Source organism: Trachurus japonicus, chromosome 24, assembly GCF_045865225.1.
Source record: "Trachurus japonicus isolate A0001 chromosome 24, Traja_1.0".
Classification (NCBI taxonomy): Eukaryota; Metazoa; Chordata; class Actinopteri; order Carangiformes; family Carangidae; genus Trachurus; species Trachurus japonicus.
In genome coordinates this window covers 2,619,707-2,638,846 of record NC_140930.1, presented here as the reverse complement: position 1 = coordinate 2,638,846, position 19,140 = coordinate 2,619,707, and the positions used below count along the sequence as shown (strand labels likewise).

Here is a 19,140-nt window from a genome sequence, read left to right as displayed (position 1 = left end):
GACATTAACAGTTACAGTAAAATCTAAGCTGCAGTTTGAACCATGAGGTTGTTATTATGACGCCATCATAGGAGCAGACAATTGAAACTGTATTTCAAATTGTTTCACTGTGAAATGATCCTTTATTTCTGAACTGAACCTGATCAAACATCCACAGAGAGGAGCTCGTATCAGCTCTTAGGTTTTACAGCAGCTCCACCCAGTGGACAGACATCGGCACTGCACCGTGATTAATCACACAGGAAGTAAACTGATGAGCACATAAACAGATACCTGACGTACAGAACAGAGGGAATGAGATATTATATTATATTGGATTGCATCACAAGTGAATGCAATAACTACATTGGTATGAATTCCTTTTAACACCATACATTTTTTCATGCTCAGTTGTCAGTGACAGAACAGAACAAACATTCACAACAATGGTCAGACACACCTGGATTAATCAGTTTGTCCAATAATGTAAAACAGGAAATAAAGGAGCTGGCTTAAGATCAGGAAGTAGTGGAGCTGTGCATAAAGCCTATTCAAGGATGAAGTGTTTAGACTTTGGTGGTGAGAGGTCACGGTCACCATACAGAATGTGACTGTGCTCTTGTCAACACAATAACTTCTAGAACATATTAAAGGAGCTGCCGGTAAATCAAAATCAGCACAAATGTGGACTCACCCTACAATTTAAAGATGAAGTGACCAGACTGAGTGTTTGTCAGGTCGTTCTGACTGATCTACTTATGCTCTTGAGTCCAATATAAAACACTTAAAGAGGAACTACGTAAGTCCAATCACTTTTCCACTGTGTCTCTAACCCTCCTCTCCTCCATGTGCATTTGTTTCCAGCGAAGCCGGTGAGAAATCAATCCATGGAGCGGTAGATAAGGTTATTTATCATCTACCATGTTACCATGTGTATATCTGTGTCGTCTTATCTGTCATCAACAAGAGATTACAGATTACGGGTTAGCGCGTTGCGTTTGTGTGGCGGTGTCGCCATGGAGACGGGAGCTGGGACACCGGGTCGGAGGCTCTGATCTTACAAGGTTGGTTTTCAGCCAAGAGACGCTAGGTGGAAGGCAGAGAGCCTCCATTCATTCCATTCATAATACCATTCCATAATTAAAGCCCCAGTGTGTAATTTATTTGGCTTTTTATTAGCAAAAATCAAATATGTCTTTCATAAATCCGTATTTCACTGAAGTAGAATCACAGCCGCATACAAATGAAAGCTTTCTGGTACCTTAGACTGAGTTGTTACAAGTCGTTACAAATACATAAGTGGGCGACGCACCGAACCGAGGCGGCCATGTTGCATCGCCATTTTTTACGTTGAGTGGCAGCGTGACCGTAGGTAACCACGGAAACTGAGCGGAGCTGTGGGCTCGGCCTGTTAAAACTGTCACCACTGTGTAGTGTGAGGAAGGACGGAGGCACTGGTGTTGCATTCAGGTGCAGTCAGGCAGACGGCCGTTGGCAAACCAACCGGATGTCATTTTACTCCACCAGAGAAAGACGGTAAAACAATACCACATCACCATGACAACGTATTGTCACGCCTGTATTGTTTTGCCTCGTGCTGGCGGACCACTTGTTTACATAGACGCTTGTTTATCCTGTTACATGCAGCGTCTGTTGTCTGTCTGACGTCTGCCCCATTTCACCTGAATGCAACATCAAGAATACGTTCAGATATGCAACCGCACCGCTAGATGGGGGGAATTCCTACATATTATACCTATAAGGTAAAAATGTAGCATAGTTAAGCTACAAATCCTGCATAGTTCGGCTTTAACTGTTTGTATTTATTGTGAAAACATTCATGGAAACAAAAAGAATGAACAGAAATGATGACACAGGATGAGTGTGTTGTGTCCAGGTCCAAAAATGAATTCTGCTGTTTCTGCACTGACGGAATCTCGTGTTTGCAGCACACACACACACACACACACACGGTGTGACAGTGTGTAGTTGGGCGTGGGCCATGACGCGTCCTGATGGTCAACATGTTGCATCTCAGCGTGACTTTCTGAAACAGCAGTGGCTCCGAGCTGATGACGTCAATCAGGTCTATGAATAACACACACACACACACACACACAGGAGTCCACACCTTGGGTATCACATGGATTATAAATGCCACCAGCTTCTTTCTACCACATCCATGCGTCTCTCCCTCTCCTAAAATGAAAATAATCATAATTTACTGTGAAATAATCTCAACATATTTTCAGACAGTTTCATCACCTCAGACCTGAAGCTGAGACAGATAAACAAATAAACCTGTCCACATATGTACATCCTTACATACATACATCTATCCATACATACATTCATACATATATGTACATACGTACATCCATCCATAGCCTACATACATACATACATCTATCCATACATTCATAGATACAGTAAATACATACATCAATACACAGTACATACATACATGCATATGTAAATAAATAAATGCATCCATACATCCATACAGACTGTAACCAAAGCAGTCAGTATCGAGAAACACAACGCAGAGGGCCAGATCAACATCGGCTACATATGTACATACATATACATCCATACATACGTATATGTACGTACACACATCCAAACATACATTCATACGTACATATAAATGCATACCTACATCCATACAAATGTACATACATAAGTATACACACATACGTATACACACATACATACATATTTACTTACATACATATGTACATACACACATCCAAACATCCGCACATACATACTACATCTGTACATACATACACCTACACATGCATACGTACATACATCTTTAATCTAGCTCTTTTCAGACACACGCACACGCAAAAAACACATTATTTTCCCACCCAGACCTTGATCTAAATCTTCATAATTAAATCTGCAGAACTGTCAGAGGGGACATCCCACAAATCACATATTAAAACTCAAAGACTGAGACGATGAAACATTGAGCAAAAAATTAAACTTTATTTATAAAAACCAATGAAACAGGACAAAGCTGTGAACAGTAACATTGTGTGTATGAAGCAGCTGCAGGCGTCACTTTGGGAAAATTCTAAACAAACCAGAGAAAATGATGGAAGCTCATTTCAAACAATGTGATGAAAAGTCACAACAATAAGACAGGAAGTGGACAGCTCCTGCTCTGTGTCTGCATGAGGACAACTCAACCTGAGCAGTTTGTAGCTTTAAGGTTTTCATTGTTCTGAGACATAAACTCTTTATGTTGAAAACGTTTCTCATTAAAATGACTTTCAGATTCTTCAGTCACATGGACACTAATGAGCCTCCATACTGAACAACATGAACCACAACATGTGACCAGCAGGAAGCAGAACATCACTCACTCTCCACCTCTAGAGGGCGTCGTCTCTCTGCCTCAGGTCACAGGTTAGACCAGACCCAAAGATCCAGCCCAACCTGAACACAGGACAGGACTAATCCGGTCCAGTCTAGTCCAGTCCAGTCCATTGTATTCCGTTCCGATCCAGTTCAATCCGATCCAGTCCTGTTGGGTCTGGTCTGTTTTGGTCGGGTCAAGTCCAGTCTAGTCTAGTCTAGTCCGGTCCAATCCGGTCCAGTCCAGTCCGTTCCAGTCCAGTCTAGTCCGGTTTAGTCCGTTCCAGTCCAGTCCAGTCCAGTCTAGTCTAGTCTAGTCTAGTCTAGTCCGGTCCAGTAGAGTCCAGTCTAGTCTAATCTAGTCTAGTCTAGTCCGGTTTAGTCCGTTCCAGTCTAGTCCAGTCCAGTAGTCTAGTCTAGTCTAGTCCGGTCCAGTTCAGTCCAGTCCAGTCCAGTCTAATCTAGTCTAGTCTAGTCCGGTTTAGTCCGTTCCAGTCTAGTCCAGTCCAGTCTAGTCTAGTTCGGTCCAGTAGAGTCCAGTCCAGTCCAGTCTAGTCTAGTCTAATCAGTCTAGTCCGGTTTAGTCCGTTCCAGTCTAGTCCAGTCCAGTAGTCTAGTCTAGTCCGGTCCAGTCCAGTCTAGTCCAGTCCAGTCTGGTCCGGTCCAGTCCAGTTCAGTCCAGTCTAGTCCAGTCCGGTCTCAGTGATAAACTACAGTTTTAATTTGCTGCTTTAATATTTTCTAACAGTTTTAATAAACTGAAGCGAAGAGCAGAAACAACAGGATCATCATCACTGAACCATCCGTCACTTCTTTGGTTAGTTGACGGTGGCGTAGAGGTCAGAGGAGGGGGAAAGGGGCGGAGCTCTGATGGTGCTGTAGGTCACAGCATCATCATCATCATCCTCATGACCTTTGACCTGGAGGACACAGCGCCACACACAGGTCAGACAGTGAAGTGCTGGTTCAGCTGCAGGTCACATGGTGTCAAACTGGACTCACCTGGTCTCTGGTCCTGGTCGTCTTAGCGAAGCTGACGGAGACGTAGGCGACGTCTTCAGGATCGGCCTGGTTCTGATCCGTCTCAGGTTCCATCTCTGGAATAAAAACAAGTTATTTAGTTTGTTGCTTTTATTGTCTCCCTGAGAACAAATTTGTCACATCACAAAATACAAAAACACAATTTTATTGCACTCCTATTATTCTATTGCACTTCCCTATACCATCATTGGTTTTTATTGCACAGTCCCTTTATAAATCTCTCACTCATGTACACAAACTCACAAACACTATCTTGCACCATTTAATAATTTAATGGAGGTAGGTATGAAGGACAGTTTAGTTTGGTTCCCTGCAAGTTAAATTGATACAAGTTGAGTTTAATCTCAGTTTGTGGCTCAGACTCGTTTCACCTGTGAATCTTCTCACCTGAAGTTTTCTTCTTCTTCTGTCTGATGAGGAACCAAACGACCACGACCACCAGAAACACTGAGGCCACGCCCACCAACAGGTACACCCACCACACACCTGAGGACAGGAAGGACAAAGGCCGCGTTCAGACTGCAGGCAAATCTGATTCAAATCTGATTCTTTCTCATATCCGATTTTTAGGGCTGACTGTCCACACTGTTTTTAGCAAGAGTGACGTCACGGACAGTCAAAACCGATCTGAGTGTTTGGAGCTGTTCAGACGGAGACGCATCTGTCCAAATGCGATCTGAAACTACCTCCTGGAGGTGGTTTCGATCCGTTTTGCAAAAATCGGATTTCATGTGATTTGAGACTGTTCAGACTTAAAAGGAGCCATCCAGTTCCAATCTGGATGCGCTAAAAATCGGATTTTGGCTGGCAGTCTGAACGCGGCCAAAGAGTCAGAGACAGAGAGACAAAGAGAGAGAGAGAGAGAGAGCTCATCATCTCACCTGTTGATCTCTGAGTCTTGAACTCAAACAGCTTCTCTGTGTTTCCACGGTGATCTCTCACTTTACACCTCAGTGATTTTATCTTCTGATTAAATTCAGATGTTTTAATCTTGACAGACTCAGAACAGGGAAACTGAGACGTCTTCATGTTTTTATCTTCATCATCAAACAGCCACTGAACTGAGTGTCCACACCATCCTCCATACGACTTCACAGAGCAGTTTAACGTCACCTCACCATCATCACCGACCTTCTGTTCAGTCACTGATGGAGACAATGAGAGAGAAATGAGCTTCATCACTGTAATAATCAGAATGAGTGAGATGATTCAGTGTAAATACTCACTGGTGACGACAGACAGATAAACCACAGCAGCTTCACCTTGTTGTCGTCCCTCTCTGTACTGTCTGCAGGTCAACTGACCAGCATCATCTACTGAGACCTTCTCTATAACCAGAGAACATTTCTCTGTGACTCTCAGTCTGTCTGACTTAGATCTGACGTCTGCATGAAACTTCCCACCTTCAAACACTGTTACTGCTGAGCTGCTTCCTGAACCAGCGAAGATCCAGGTTGTACCATCACGTCTCCTCTGATCACCTGTCTCAGCATAACAAGGTAAAGTGACATCAGCTCCGTCTCTGACAGTGACATATGAAACGTTTAGTTGAGCTGCTGCAGCTGAGAAAAGAGAAAAGAGACAAACAGTGAGTTAGAAGACGACTTCCTGTGAGGATTATTTTACATCAAGACAAATCCACTCATTTACTGGTCGTGTTTCTTTAATGTGAGTTTTTACCTGTGAAGTGAAGCAGCAGGAAAATCCACCTGAGCTCAGCCATCATGTTTCTGTCTCTGTCTCACTCGCTGTCAAAGTGAGTGAAGTCGTTTAGTCTGAGGTCAACTCAGCCTCTACTTCCTGTGAGAAAAGACGTGTCACTTCCTGTTGGTGACCTCTATACAGTCAAATCTAAAACATGAGAAACTTTCAGTCACTTAATTTTGACTTTAGTGTGTGTATGTTTGGGGTGGGGGGGGGGTGTCCTCCAATCACCTGTTGTGTCCTTTAAAAAGTATTAGTATCACTGTTTCTATGGCAACACATGCAAAGCCACAAGGGGACAAAGCAAAGGTCCTTGCTCGCTCTAGAACAAGTCTAGAGCCACAGAACTGACACAGTTAAACAAATAATCATGGAAAATTTAAATAGCTATAGTAAGGTTCGAGTGGCTTTCACACAGATTTAAGGTTTATAGTTTGTAAGTTTAAAGGAGCAACATGGCGACGCTTCAGCAGCCGAAAGCGATCAGATAAGACGAGGTGTCACTGATCTCAGATCTGTTGGTTCCTCTTTGTGTCGCTAAGCTGCTTTCTGAGAAGTCAGGGGGAAGTATCTAACTGTGGACGTGTGACCTCTAGGCCTACTTACCACTATATTGACCTCTCTCTCTCTCACACACGCATGCACACACACACACACACTCTGTTCAGTTTAAGTTTACTCCTGTTTTATTTTGAAAATCACGTGTGTCATCTTCCTGTCCTGTTGTGTCTGTGTCTTGTTGGGTCATTAACCTCTGTCTCTTCAGTCTGTGCGTTCCCTCCTGTCTTTGTCAGATCTATTTGTGGTCCTTATCGTTTGTCATGTGCTCTCTTCACCGTGTTTCTCCTTCATGTAATGGTGTACATGAAGTGTATGTAGTGAGTCTTTGGTTTTTGCTGTTGGTTTCCAGTTACTTCCTGTTTTGTGTTGCACTTAACTCATTGAGTGCCGCGCTCCTTTCCAAAGTTTTGGTCAAGTGTACCGGCAATTTAGACCATTTTTTACTTTTTATGTAGAGCCATAGTGTATTCTATATTATTGCCACCAACACATACTGTAGCTCAATTGAAAGGTGTAACTTTATGCTTCAAATGACCACAAACCGTTTGTTTCTACGTGCCTCTGTTCCTGAGAAAAGTCAAGCTAAACATGGCTGGGTTTCACCAAAATCCCTGCTTTTTTTCTAGAAAAGGAGATAGAGCGTCTTTTATGAAAGGTGCTCTGTTTGTGCCTGTCGCTCTTCTGACACTCGCATTTCTGGATCAAAGGGCTCGTATAAGATAAATATATACTACAATTGTTGTTCTATTCACAAAACCACCATCGGGGGCGGGGGGGGGGCGCCACTAAACAACAATAACACAGACGCACCGTGCCATGTCACAGCCTCTCGCCGCGGAACGTGAGGGTCTGTCGGCCACAGCGGCTCCGGAACACCGGCCCCACCGGTGGTTGCGGTCCTTCTGTGGTACGGGTCGGTGCCGGCGCTCTGCTTTGGCCCAGAGACCATCAGATTTTACCGCGGGAGGACTTTGGGGAGGACACGGTGTTGCTCCAGATGAAGACTGGGCGGGACAGTCGGCTGAGAGCTTCCTGTTTCTGCTCCGAGCAGCTGGAGCAGCAGCGCAGGTGAGAGCAGAGCAGCTGCGCTGCATCTGCATGCAGAACTCCGTTTGCAGAAGTCGAGTTATGATAAAAACTTCCAGATCATGAGCTGTCATGTGACTTTGATCGTCATCTATTTCAGTTCTCCTCGTCGTAGAGTCCCCAAATTTACATATAATGTGTATTAAAGTGTCTATTTTCATAATTTAAAAAAAAAGCAAAAAACGAAAAATTTCGTTTTTGGCACTCAACGCATGGGAACGAAAAACGAGAAATTACGTGGTTGGCACTCAATGAGTTAAGATTGGATAACTTTTGTGTTCCCTTTTGTGATGTCATGTCTAGGACTCAAACCTGTTCTCCTTTTTGTTGGACCTTTGTTTGAGCCTTTTGGAGACCTTTTGTTTTTTTTCCTCAAATAAATTACTCTAGGTACCATGGTACCAGCTTGACTCTACTCGCCTCCTTCTGTTGTCCTTTAGATAAAAGTACCTTGAATTTGGTACCTGGTATTGTTTATCTGGTACCACCGCTGCCCAGGCTCTAAAACAGGTAAAGAGGTACTAAAAAGTGACGTGGAAACACTGCAGACCACTGTTGGTCAGAAAGGATTGTCACTGCGTCATCAACATGCGGAATACACGGAATATCCTGCACAGCTCAAACCCATGACCGCCATTTTTAAACAGCCAAGCTTCCACAGCAATTTCTCAGTCAGTTCAGTTCATTTCGGAAAATGGAAGCCCCAAAAACCACACTGTGATCGATCCAGGAAGTGCAGACATTTTGTTATTGTCGACACTTTGACGTTTGAGGTCACTTCCTGCACAATGACATCATCACTTCCTATGATAACGTGACCTGAGGACTGTGTGTGTCTCCTCTGAGACCACAGGGATGTATTAAAACTCAAAAACTGAGACTATGAAACATGGAGCAAAAAAAACAACAACTTTATTAATAAAAACCAATGAAACTTGACAAAGCTGTGAACTATAACATTGTGTATTAATATCTGATGTATGAAGCAGCTGCAGACGTCACTTTGGGAAAATTCACAACAAATCAGAGAAAATGATGGAAGCTCATTTCAAACAATGTGATGAAAAGTCAAAACAATGAGACAGGAAGTGGACAGCTCCTGCTCTGTGTCTGCATGAGGACAACTCAACCTGAGCAGTTTGTTTGAGTCCAGTCGGGTCCAGTCCAGATCAGATCAGTCCAGTCTCAGTGATAAACTACAGTTCTAATTTGCTGCTTTAATATTTTCTAACAGTTTTAATAAACTGAAGCGAAGAGCAGAAACAACAGGATCATCATCATTGAACTATCCATCGCCTCCTTACTTTGTTGGCCGATGCGCAGAGGAGGAGGGGGTCAGAGGAGGAGGAAGGGGGCAGAGCTCTGACGGTGCTGTAGATCACAGTAGTGAACTCATCATCATGACCTTTGACCTGGAGGACACAGCGCCACACACAGGTCAGACAGTGAAGTGCTGGTTCAGCTGCAGGTCACATGTTGTCAAACTGGACTCACCTGGTCTCTGGTCCTGGTCGTCTTGGTGAAGCTGACAGAGACGTAGGCGACGCCTTCAGGATCGGCCTGAACAGAGACGACCACACAGGGTCAGTGAGGTCAGAGGTCAGAGGTCAACATGTGTCCAGAGTCAGTGAAGAAGTGAACTCACCTGGTTCTGATCCATCTCAGGTTCCGTCTCTGGAATAAAAACAATCAGGTTGACTTTAATCTCAGTTTGTGGCTCAGACTCGTTTCACCTGTGAATCTTCTCACCTGAAGTTTTCTTCTTCTTCTGTCTGATGAGGAACCAAACGACCACGACCACCAGAAACACTGAGGCCACGCCCACCAACAGGTACACCCACCACACAGCTGAGGACAGGAAGGACAAAGAGTCAGGGACAGAGAGAGACAGTGAGAGAGAGAGAGAGAGCTCATCATCTCCTCACCTGTTGATCTCTGAGTCTTGAACTCAAACAACTTTGTGTTTCCATAGTGATCTTTCAATTTACACCTCAGTGATTTTATCTTCTGATTAAATTCAGACGTTTTAATCTTGACAGAGTCAGAACAGGGAAACTGAGACGTCTCCATGTTTTTATCTTCATCATCAAACAGCCACTGAATTGAGTGTCTACACCATCCTCCAAACGTCCTCATCGAGCAGGTCAACGTCACCTCATCATCATCATCACCGACCTTCTGTTCAGTCACTGATGGAGACAATGAGAGAGAAATGAGCTTCATCACTGTAATAATCAGAATGAGTGAGATGATTCAGTGTAAATACTCACTGGTGACAACAGACAGAGGAACCAGAGCATAATCTTCACCTTGTTGTTGTCCCTCTATGAACTCTCTGCAGACGTACTGACCAGCGTCACCTACTGAGACCTTCTCTATAACCAGAGAACATTTCTCTGTGACTCTCAGTCTGTCTGACTTAGATCTGATGTCTTCATGAAACTTCCCACGTTCAAACACTGTTACTACTGAGCTGCTTCCTGAAGCAACAAAGATCCATCTCGTACCCATCTCACATCTCCTCTGATCACCTTTCCCAGCATAACAAGGTAAAGTGACACCATCTCTCTCTCTGACAGTGACATATGAAAAGTATACTCCAGTTACTGCAGCTGAGAAAAGAGACAAACATTGAGTTAGAAGACGTGTCATGGACTATGTTCCACTCAGTTAAACAGTCCCAAGAACTCCAGGAGACAGCTTTGTTACTTCCATGAAGTTTACTTGAGATATTTGTGAAACTGCAACAGAATACAGTAGAATACTTATTAAACAAACCTGATACAGAATATCAGTGTAGCTAGCACACTTGGCTAACATAACAGCACAACATGTGATAAATACAATAGAGCTAACAAAGCTAACTGGGCCTTGCTTATGCTAATCAACATCTTAGCTGACACAATCAACAACAAAATTCAAAATGAGTAACGTCTCAATGTTACATACTGAAGAATACTTACAAACGTTGCTTTAGCCAAGAACAGAGAGAAAGAAAGACGGAGAAGGCGAAGCTGACAACTGAGAGGTCACACCCGTAGCTGATCACTGCAAATGGCAGCCTCTACTTTCCCAGAATGCACCAGCTCTGGGTTACTATGGTTACAGATATAAACAAATAGAACTAGGCTGCTGAGTAACCAACAAAATACTTTCAAGCAACATGACACTCCCCGCTTGGGGTCTTTAAAGAACCCACATTACTTAACAGAATCAGTCTTTGGAGAGAGAAGCAGAACCACTTCTGTAATGGGTCGAGAGAAGGTCTTTCTGGTTTCATCCTTGACGACTTCCACTTCGACTTTCCGAACCAATCCATCTTCTCCTGGAAAGGTTTTTGTGATGATGCCCATAGGCCATTGATTTCTCTTTGCCTGATTATCTTTCAGGAGGACGATGTCTCCTTCTTGGAGGCTCGGCCGTTTTCCTTGCCACTTGTGCCGAAGCTGCAACGTCTTGAGGTATTCGTGTTTCCACTTGTTCCAAAACATGTCTGCTAAGCCCTGAACCCGCTTCCACTCCTCTCTGAAGAGATCCTCTTCCTCAAAGCTGCCTGGCGGAGGAGGAGGTGCAGCACCTGTCTTAAGGGTCAGGAGCATTGCTGGGGTGAGGATGAGAGGCGATTCCGGATCTGATGACACAGGAATGAGCGGTCTAGCATTCATGATCGCAGCTACCTCGGCCATGAGCGTCGTCAGAACCTCATGCGTCAGGTGAGACTTCCTTTGCTCAAGCAGCATACAGTCCAAAATGCGGCGGGCGATGCCGATCATTCGTTCCCACGCGCCGCCCATATGGGACGCGTGCGGCGGGTTAAATACCCAGGTGCACCTCTGTGTATCCAGGTACTTTTCCACACTGTTGAAGCCTGGATTGGTCTTGTCCATCTCCAGCTCACGGGAGGCACCGATGAAGTTAGTTCCGCAGTCAGAGCGGATCTGCTTCGCGGGGCCCCTGACTGCAAAGAATCTCCTCAAGGCGTTGATGAAGCTGCTGGAACTCATTGCCTCAATAACCTCGATGTGAACTGCCCTTGAACACATGCATGAGAACATCACAGCCCATCGTTTGGAGTTGAAGACTCCTCCTCTTGTGCGGCGTGAAACGATGTCCCATGGTCCGAAGACGTCGACACCTACATAGGTGAAAGGAGGTGCTACTTGTAGCCGTTCTGCTGGCAGGGCTGCCATCTGCTGATGTTCGGTCTTTCCCCTCAGCTTTCTACAGGTGATACATCTGTGAAGCAAACTGCTGATGCAGCGTTTAGCTCCTACCAGCCAGAACCCTGCTGCTCGAATGGCACCTTCGGTCAGATGTCTCCCTTGGTGTTTCACTGCTCCGTGATAGTGTGACACAAGCAGGGTTGCAAGATAATGTCGGCCAGGAATAATGATGGGGTGAGTCTCGTTCGTGGTCAGACCCGACTGTCCAATCCGGCCTCCTACTCTGAGAAGTTGGTCTTGGTCCATAGTGGGGTGCAACCTCCATAGGCTGCTAGAGGATGGAATGTTGGACCCTGAGTTGATGCACTTAAGTTCCTCTGTATAGCACTCATTCTGGACACTCTTCACAATGCACACTTTGGCTCTCAGTAGCTCTTCTTCTGTAGGGCGACAGATGTGCCACCCCCGACATCCGTTCTGGGTGGAGTGGGCGAAGGAACGAGCTACATGGATGAGGCGCGCTATGGCTGTGAGGAGAATGCTGAACTTGGAGAAACGCTCGAAGCGTTGTGGAGGTACCACGTCTCTGGTAACCTGAGTGAGACTTGTCACCACCTGAGGACGCACTTCAGAGTCGGTATCAGGATTGATAAGGTCGTAGGTCTCTTGAAGCTCAGATGACTGCAAAGACACATCATGGAGAAAGGCTGGTCCTTTGAGCCACGTTGTGCTGCTAAGCAGAGCCGGTGTCACAGTTCTTGACCCGATGTCAGCTGGGTTGAGGTGCGTTGGAACGTACTTCCACTGGCCAAGACAAGGTGATTGATGGATTCGCTGGATCCTGTTGTGTACGTAGACATAGAATCTCCTTGACTGGTTATGGATGTACCCCAATACTACCTTACTATCTGTGTAGTAGGTGATGTTGTCAAATATTGTGTCCATCTCTGTGACTACCATCTCGGTGATCTCAACGGCGAGTACTGCCGCACAGAGCTCGAGTCTCGGGATAGTCAAGCCAGGCTGAGGGGCCAACTTTGCCTTCCCGAAGACAAAGCCAATCTCAGTCTGCTCTTGGTGGCTTGTCACCTTGATGTAAGCCACAGCTGCTATTGCTTTGACTGATGCGTCTGCAAAGACACAGAGTTCTCTCCTCAGAGCACCTGAGGTGGAGAAAGACGTGTAAGGACGAGGTATCTGGAGACCCTCTAGATCTTGGAGTGACTGTTTCCATCGAGTCCACTCGATCTCCATGTCTTTGGGAAGAGGTGAGTCCCAGTCCTCTGCTTGCGTGGTAAGTTCCCTGAGTATCAGTCTTCCATGAACCGTGACGGGTGCGAGGAACCCTAGCGGATCGTAGAGGCTATTCACGGTTGAGAGTACCCCTCTGCGGGTGAACGGCTTGTGGTCGTCTTCAATCTGAAACATGAAGTTGTCTGTACACATGTCCCAGGACAATCCAAGGCTACGTTGGATGGGCAAATCATCGACGAAGAGATCTAGGCTGTTGACGTCCTTGGATCGATCTTCGGATGGAAATGCTTTGATGACTGCAGGTCGATTTGAAGCAATTTTGTGTAGCCTGAGGTTAGAAGCCGCAAGCATCTTCTGTGCTCGCCCAAGAACGCTGATGGCTTCTTCCTCTGTGCTGAAGGACTTTAAAGCGTCGTCGACGTAGAACTCACGGTCGACGAATCTTCTTGCGTCGCTGCCATAGTCAGCCTCTGCTTCCTTAGCTGCCCGTCGCAAACCATACACTGCAACGGCAGGCGAGGGACTGTTCCCGAAAAGGTGGACCCGCATCCTATAGTCCACGATGTCAGAGGTTGGGTCGTTGTTCCTATACCACAGGAAGCGGAGAAAATCACGATGGTCCTCCTTCACGACAAAGCAGTGGAACATGTGTTCAATGTCAGCGGTGATCGCCACCTGCTCCTTCCTGAACCTCATAAGGACACCTAGCAGACTGTTATTAAGGTCAGGGCCGGTGAGCAAAACATCATTGAGCGATACTCCCTCACATGACGCGCTGCTGTCAAAGACCACACGGATCTTATCCGGCTTCCTGGGATGATACACCCCGAACAGGGGCAGGTACCAGCACTCTTGTCCAGGCTGCACCGGCGGGGCAACTTCTGCGTGCGCCTTCTTGAGCATCTTCTCCATAAACTCTAGGAAGTCAGCTTTCATCTGTGGACGTTTTTCCAATGAGCGCTGGAGTGAGACAAGACGGTCGAACGCCTGTTTCCTGTTATTGGGCAGTCGCTGTCTCGGCGACCGAAAGGGTAATGGTGCGACCCAGCTTTTGGAGCTGTCCTGATAGCACCCAGCTTCCATTATCCTCAGAAACTCCAGATCTTCCATGGATGGAGCGAGTCTGTGGTCGTCTGGAGTACGAGCGAAGACAGTCTGCCCCAAGCAGTCTCCAATGAGCGTCATTGAGCCACAGGTGGAAGTTGGTGCTGGATAATGTTGATATTTAGGTGCTTGACCAAATACCTCTTTCACTCTGATGTGGTTGTTGCATGGCTGAAGATGACTCACACGACCATTCTCCAGGATGGTCGTTTTGTAACTTCTCACCTCGAGTGGTTTATGAGCGCCTCCAAGGCACACGTCACCGACGACGACCCATCCTAGGTCAAGCCTTTGAGCAAACGGTGCATCTCCTGGGCCACTTATCTGCTCTCGGACCTTGTGGACCCATAGGATGTCTCTGCCCAGTAAGAGGAGTATTTTGGCGTCCGGATCCAGAGGCGGAATCTTGTCGGCGATGTGCTTCAGATGGGAATGATGGTAAGCTGCGTCTGGCGTAGGGATCTCGGCGCGGACGTTAGGGATTTGGTTGCACTCGAGGAGTGTAGGCAGAGGCATGCTTACTCCCTTATCCACTGGCTCCACGGTGTAACCGATAGCTCTCCTCCCCGCCGTCTCTGTACGCCCCGCACAGGTCTTGAGTGTATATGAGTAGGAGCTTCCGGAGATCTTGAAGACCTCAAAGAACTCTGACCGTGCCAGGGAGCGATTGCTCTGCTCGTCCAATATGGCGTACATTCTCTTGGACTCCTCTCTGAATCCGTTCGGGAACACGCTGACGAGGCAGATCTTAGCGCATGCTCTGGCGCTCAATCCTTCACCGCATACCTGTGTGCACGTCGACTTGACCTCCTGGCTGTCCGCTTTGTCCTCCTCCCCGCCATCCTCTGAAGTGGAAGGGGACGACTTAGATTTCCAGGTAGGTGGATAGGGGTGAAGTGCCGTCACGTGAGCGGTGCTCTCACACTCTGTACATTTTATCTCAGCGGTGCAGTTCTTTGCAAGATGCTCTGTGGAGGAGCAACAGCGGAAGCAGATGTAATGCTCTTTCAAAAGCTGTTTGCGATCATTTATGCTCTTCTCACGGAAACCTCTGCACTTCCTCAAAGGGTGAGGCTTTTTGTGTAGAGGGCAGTGTTTGTTTGGATCGATTCGTTCTGTAGTTTCTCTAGACTCAGCTTTAGTAGCACCTGAGACCTGCGTCTTGTGAACATACACAGATGTCTTCACGGGTCTCTCCCACTTGCCCTTTCTCTCTGCAGGAGCTTGTGTGAAGAGGTTGAAGCTTGGGTCTGAGCGAGCTCTTGCCTCCGAGGAGATGAAGTTTACCAACACAGAGAAAGCTGGGAAACTAACAGAATGTTCTTGTTTGTATCTTGTCCCGAAGTAAAGCCACTTTTCTTGTATGTTGTATGGGAGTTTCTCGATGATAGGCCTAATTCCTCTGGAGGTATCCAAGTACGACAAGCCTGCGAGGTAGCCGTCTTCCTTGGCGGCTTGTAGCTCTGACAAGAGATCGGCTAGATCCCTGAGTCTCTGTGGATCCTTTGTTGTAACCTTTGGAAAGTTTTCTAGTTTGTTGAACAGAGCTTGTTCGACGGCCTCTGGTGAGCCGTATATTTCGTCGAGGCGCCCCCATGCCATGTACAGTCCAGTAGCTGGATTCCTGATGTTGACTGTTTTTATTCGTCTAACTTGTTCTGCCGACTCTTTCCCCAGATACTTGGTGAGGAGGTCGAGTTCTTCTGCGGCGGACATGTCTAGATTGGCGATAGCATTTAGAAACGATGATTTCCAGGCCCAATAGTTCATTGGCTGGTCATCATATGTGGTGAGGCCTGACGTCACCAGGCGATTGCGAGCAAGGTATTTGATGAGGTCTCCACTCGATGCAGAATGATCATGGCTGGCTCCATAAGATGTCCCGTGAACAGGCTGGTGCGCAGGAGAGGAGGGTTCCTGCTTGAAGTTCTGTTGCGGACGTCTTCCACGAAGCTGAAGATCTGGAGAGGAGTTAAGGGGCTGATTGAAGCTTTGTTGTGGCGGTGCCCCACTGGTCTGAGAGGCCTGAAGAACCGGGTGTGGCTTAACGTCGGCCGAAACAGCATCTTGCGTCTGACTTGCATTGAGTGGGTGGGGTGTTGAAGGGATAACATTGGTTGGTTGAGGAGGTGGAGGATGAAGCGTTAGCGAAGCATTGTCGTTCCCTCTTTCAATGGATAAACCCCTGCTGCATAGGCTGGCTTGGGCCGACACGTAGGCGGCAACGCGCTCGTCTTTGACAGATTGGAGAACCAGGCTGTTAGCCTCACTGCGTACTTCAAAGCCCATATCTTGTAAACCGGCCACGAGAGTATTAGTGTGGCAGGATGGTCTTTCCCTTCCCATCCCTTCCCCCCTCCTCCTTGCTCCATCCACCGCAGGTGTTGATGGGCGCGCTGATTGATGGGCGGCGCTGCGAACTTTCTAATACTGGTCTGTTCACACCTGCAGCCCCTCTTCCTTTTCGTCTCTGCTCGTCTCCGTGGTGGCTGTGGCCTGGCGTGGCAGAGCCGGAGCAGGCATTATAGCCTTTTGGTGTTTGAGTGTGGGAAGCTCTGTTTGCCGTGGTGGATCATTGTGGCGCACGTCTCCTCTGGTATAACTACAGGTATGCGCACCGCTGTCCTTCCTCCCACTTAGCGTGCCACAGGGCGCATTGGTGACACGGTTCTCTGTTTAATTACTGTAGTGTGGCTGGCTGCTGTTGGCGGGGGGGCCGAGTTGCCCCGCTGGAGGCCGTCTGTGTGTGGTGGTGGCTTCTCTTGGTAAGTCAGCGTTGTCCGCCCTCCTCTCTTCCTCTAATCGCTGTTTAATCCTCCCGGTTAATTGTTAATATCTTGTCACAGCTGAATCAGGCAGAAGCCGTGCGTTTACCCTTCCTGGTCGGCTGTGACGCTGCGCCGGCGAGGTCCCTTCAATCAATTATCGCCACGGCTCCTTGGACGGCGCTGCTGTTTTGTATGAGTATTTAACTCTGCCTTATTGGACTGTTCTGTGGCTTCGGGGCTCTCCCGAGCCTGCCTAGTGACCAAGACCGGCTCTGCGCCGAGCGTCTCATTCCAGTCTCAGGCATTTTAGTTAATTTCTTAATAATTCGCACTATTATAAAACAGGACTTATTTTGTTAATTTTGTTTAGTTTAATTAATATTGAATTATTGTTTTGTTATTGTTTTCTTGTTTAAAACATATTGCTTGATTTTGGTATTTTGTTAATGTCTTTGGAATCTTGATTTATTGTGTTTGTTTATTTGCAATACATTGTTTGTGTGTGTGATATTTTATTGCTGCGCTCAGCTGTGTGGCCTGTTTATTTATTTTCTCTTTTTCTTTGTGGACAGGTGCTGTGGGCCAAGCGGCGACCCAATCCCTGGTGGTGGTATTTTCTTCACGAATCCCCTTGTGTGTGTGTGTGTGTGTGTGTGCAGTGCCACGGGTGTTTTTGTTTAGTAATCCCTCCCTTGATTTGATTTAGGTCCGCCGTGATGAGCCCCAGCCCTGTTCACCCCCTCCTCTCGGCCCCAGCTGGAGTGTTTATGCAGCCTTATTGATTGATGCATTTCATTTATTAATTGTGAGAAATAAAAAGAAAACTATTTTTATACTTCTCTAAAAACGTCTCTGCCAGTGGTGTTCGAACCTGTAGTCTGTAGTACATCTAACTGTTATTTACAACACATAACTATCTCCTGGGGCGAAACTCCCCAGGTGGCGTTGTCGTCAGACCCACTTACAGCCTTCATCTCGCCACATTAGCTTCTGCTATGGCAGCATCCTTTTCTTTTTCATCATTTAACGCATCAAGGTTGGCTTGAATACGTGCTTGCTCTACTTTAAGTTCAATTTCTCTTTGTGAATGTGCCGCTCTAGCTTGTGCTGCTTCGGCTTTTGCCTTAGCTTTGGCGATGGCCATGCTAATCTTTGTGCTGGACGATGTACCAGATGAGCGACTGCTCCTTGAGCGTACTGCCTCAGACTGGTTATCTTCATTTTCTTTTTTACTGTTGCTACGTTGTGACATTGTGACTCACTGCGTTTTCAATATCAGGAGAAGAAAGCTAATGTGAAGCTGACTCGAAGCTGTAGTGTTAGCCGCTTATCTCTTGTTATTGAGTTGCTCCGTAGAATGGCAATCCTTGTGTCCCTCGTTAGCTGTATTGCCGTTTTTTCACTGTCATGGACTATGTTCCACTCAGTTAAACAGTCCCAAGAACTCCAGGAGACAGCTTTGTTACTTCCATGAAGTTTACTTGAGATATTTGTGAAACTGCAACAGAATACAGTAGAATACTTATTAAACAAACCTGATACAGAATATCAGTGTAGCTAGCACACTTGGCTAACATAACAGCACAACATGTGATAAATACAATAGAGCTAACAAAGCTAACTGGGCCTTGCTTATGCTAATCAACATCTTAGCTGACACAATCAACAACAAAATTCAAAATGAGTAACGTCTCAATGTTACATACTGAAGAATACTTACAAACGTTGCTTTAGCCAAGAACAGAGAGAAAGAAAGACGGAGAAGGCAAAGCTGACAACTGAGAGGTCACACCCGTAGCTGATCACTGCAAATGGCAGCCTCTACTTTCCAAGAATGCACCAGTTCTGGGTTGCTATGGTTACAGATATAAACAAATAGAACTAGGCTGCTGAGTAACCAACAAAATACTTTCAAGCAACATGACAAGACGACTTCCTGTGAGGATCATTTTACATCAAGACAAATTCACTCATTTACTGGTCGTGTTTCTTTAATGTGAGTTTTTACCTGTGAAGTGAAGCAGCAGGAAAATCCACCTGAGCTCAGCCGTCATGCTTCTGTCTCTGTCTCACTCGCTGTCAAAGTGTGAGAAGTCGTTTAGTCTGAGATCAAC

The 19,140-nt window shown here is 46.3% G+C and overlaps 1 long non-coding RNA gene across 1 annotated transcript; it reads right to left on the bottom strand.

Annotated features, from left to right (window-relative positions):
• Positions 1 to 8,672: 8,672 nt before the first annotated feature.
• Positions 8,673 to 9,708, bottom strand: LOC146961124 (uncharacterized). Its single transcript, XR_015035183.1, has 4 exons — positions 9,487 to 9,708; positions 9,383 to 9,411; positions 9,232 to 9,297; positions 8,673 to 9,149 (listed from the first exon to the last, which is right to left on the bottom strand). It is a non-coding gene; the product is annotated as an uncharacterized LOC146961124 (long non-coding RNA).
• Positions 9,709 to 19,140: the final 9,432 nt, after the last annotated feature.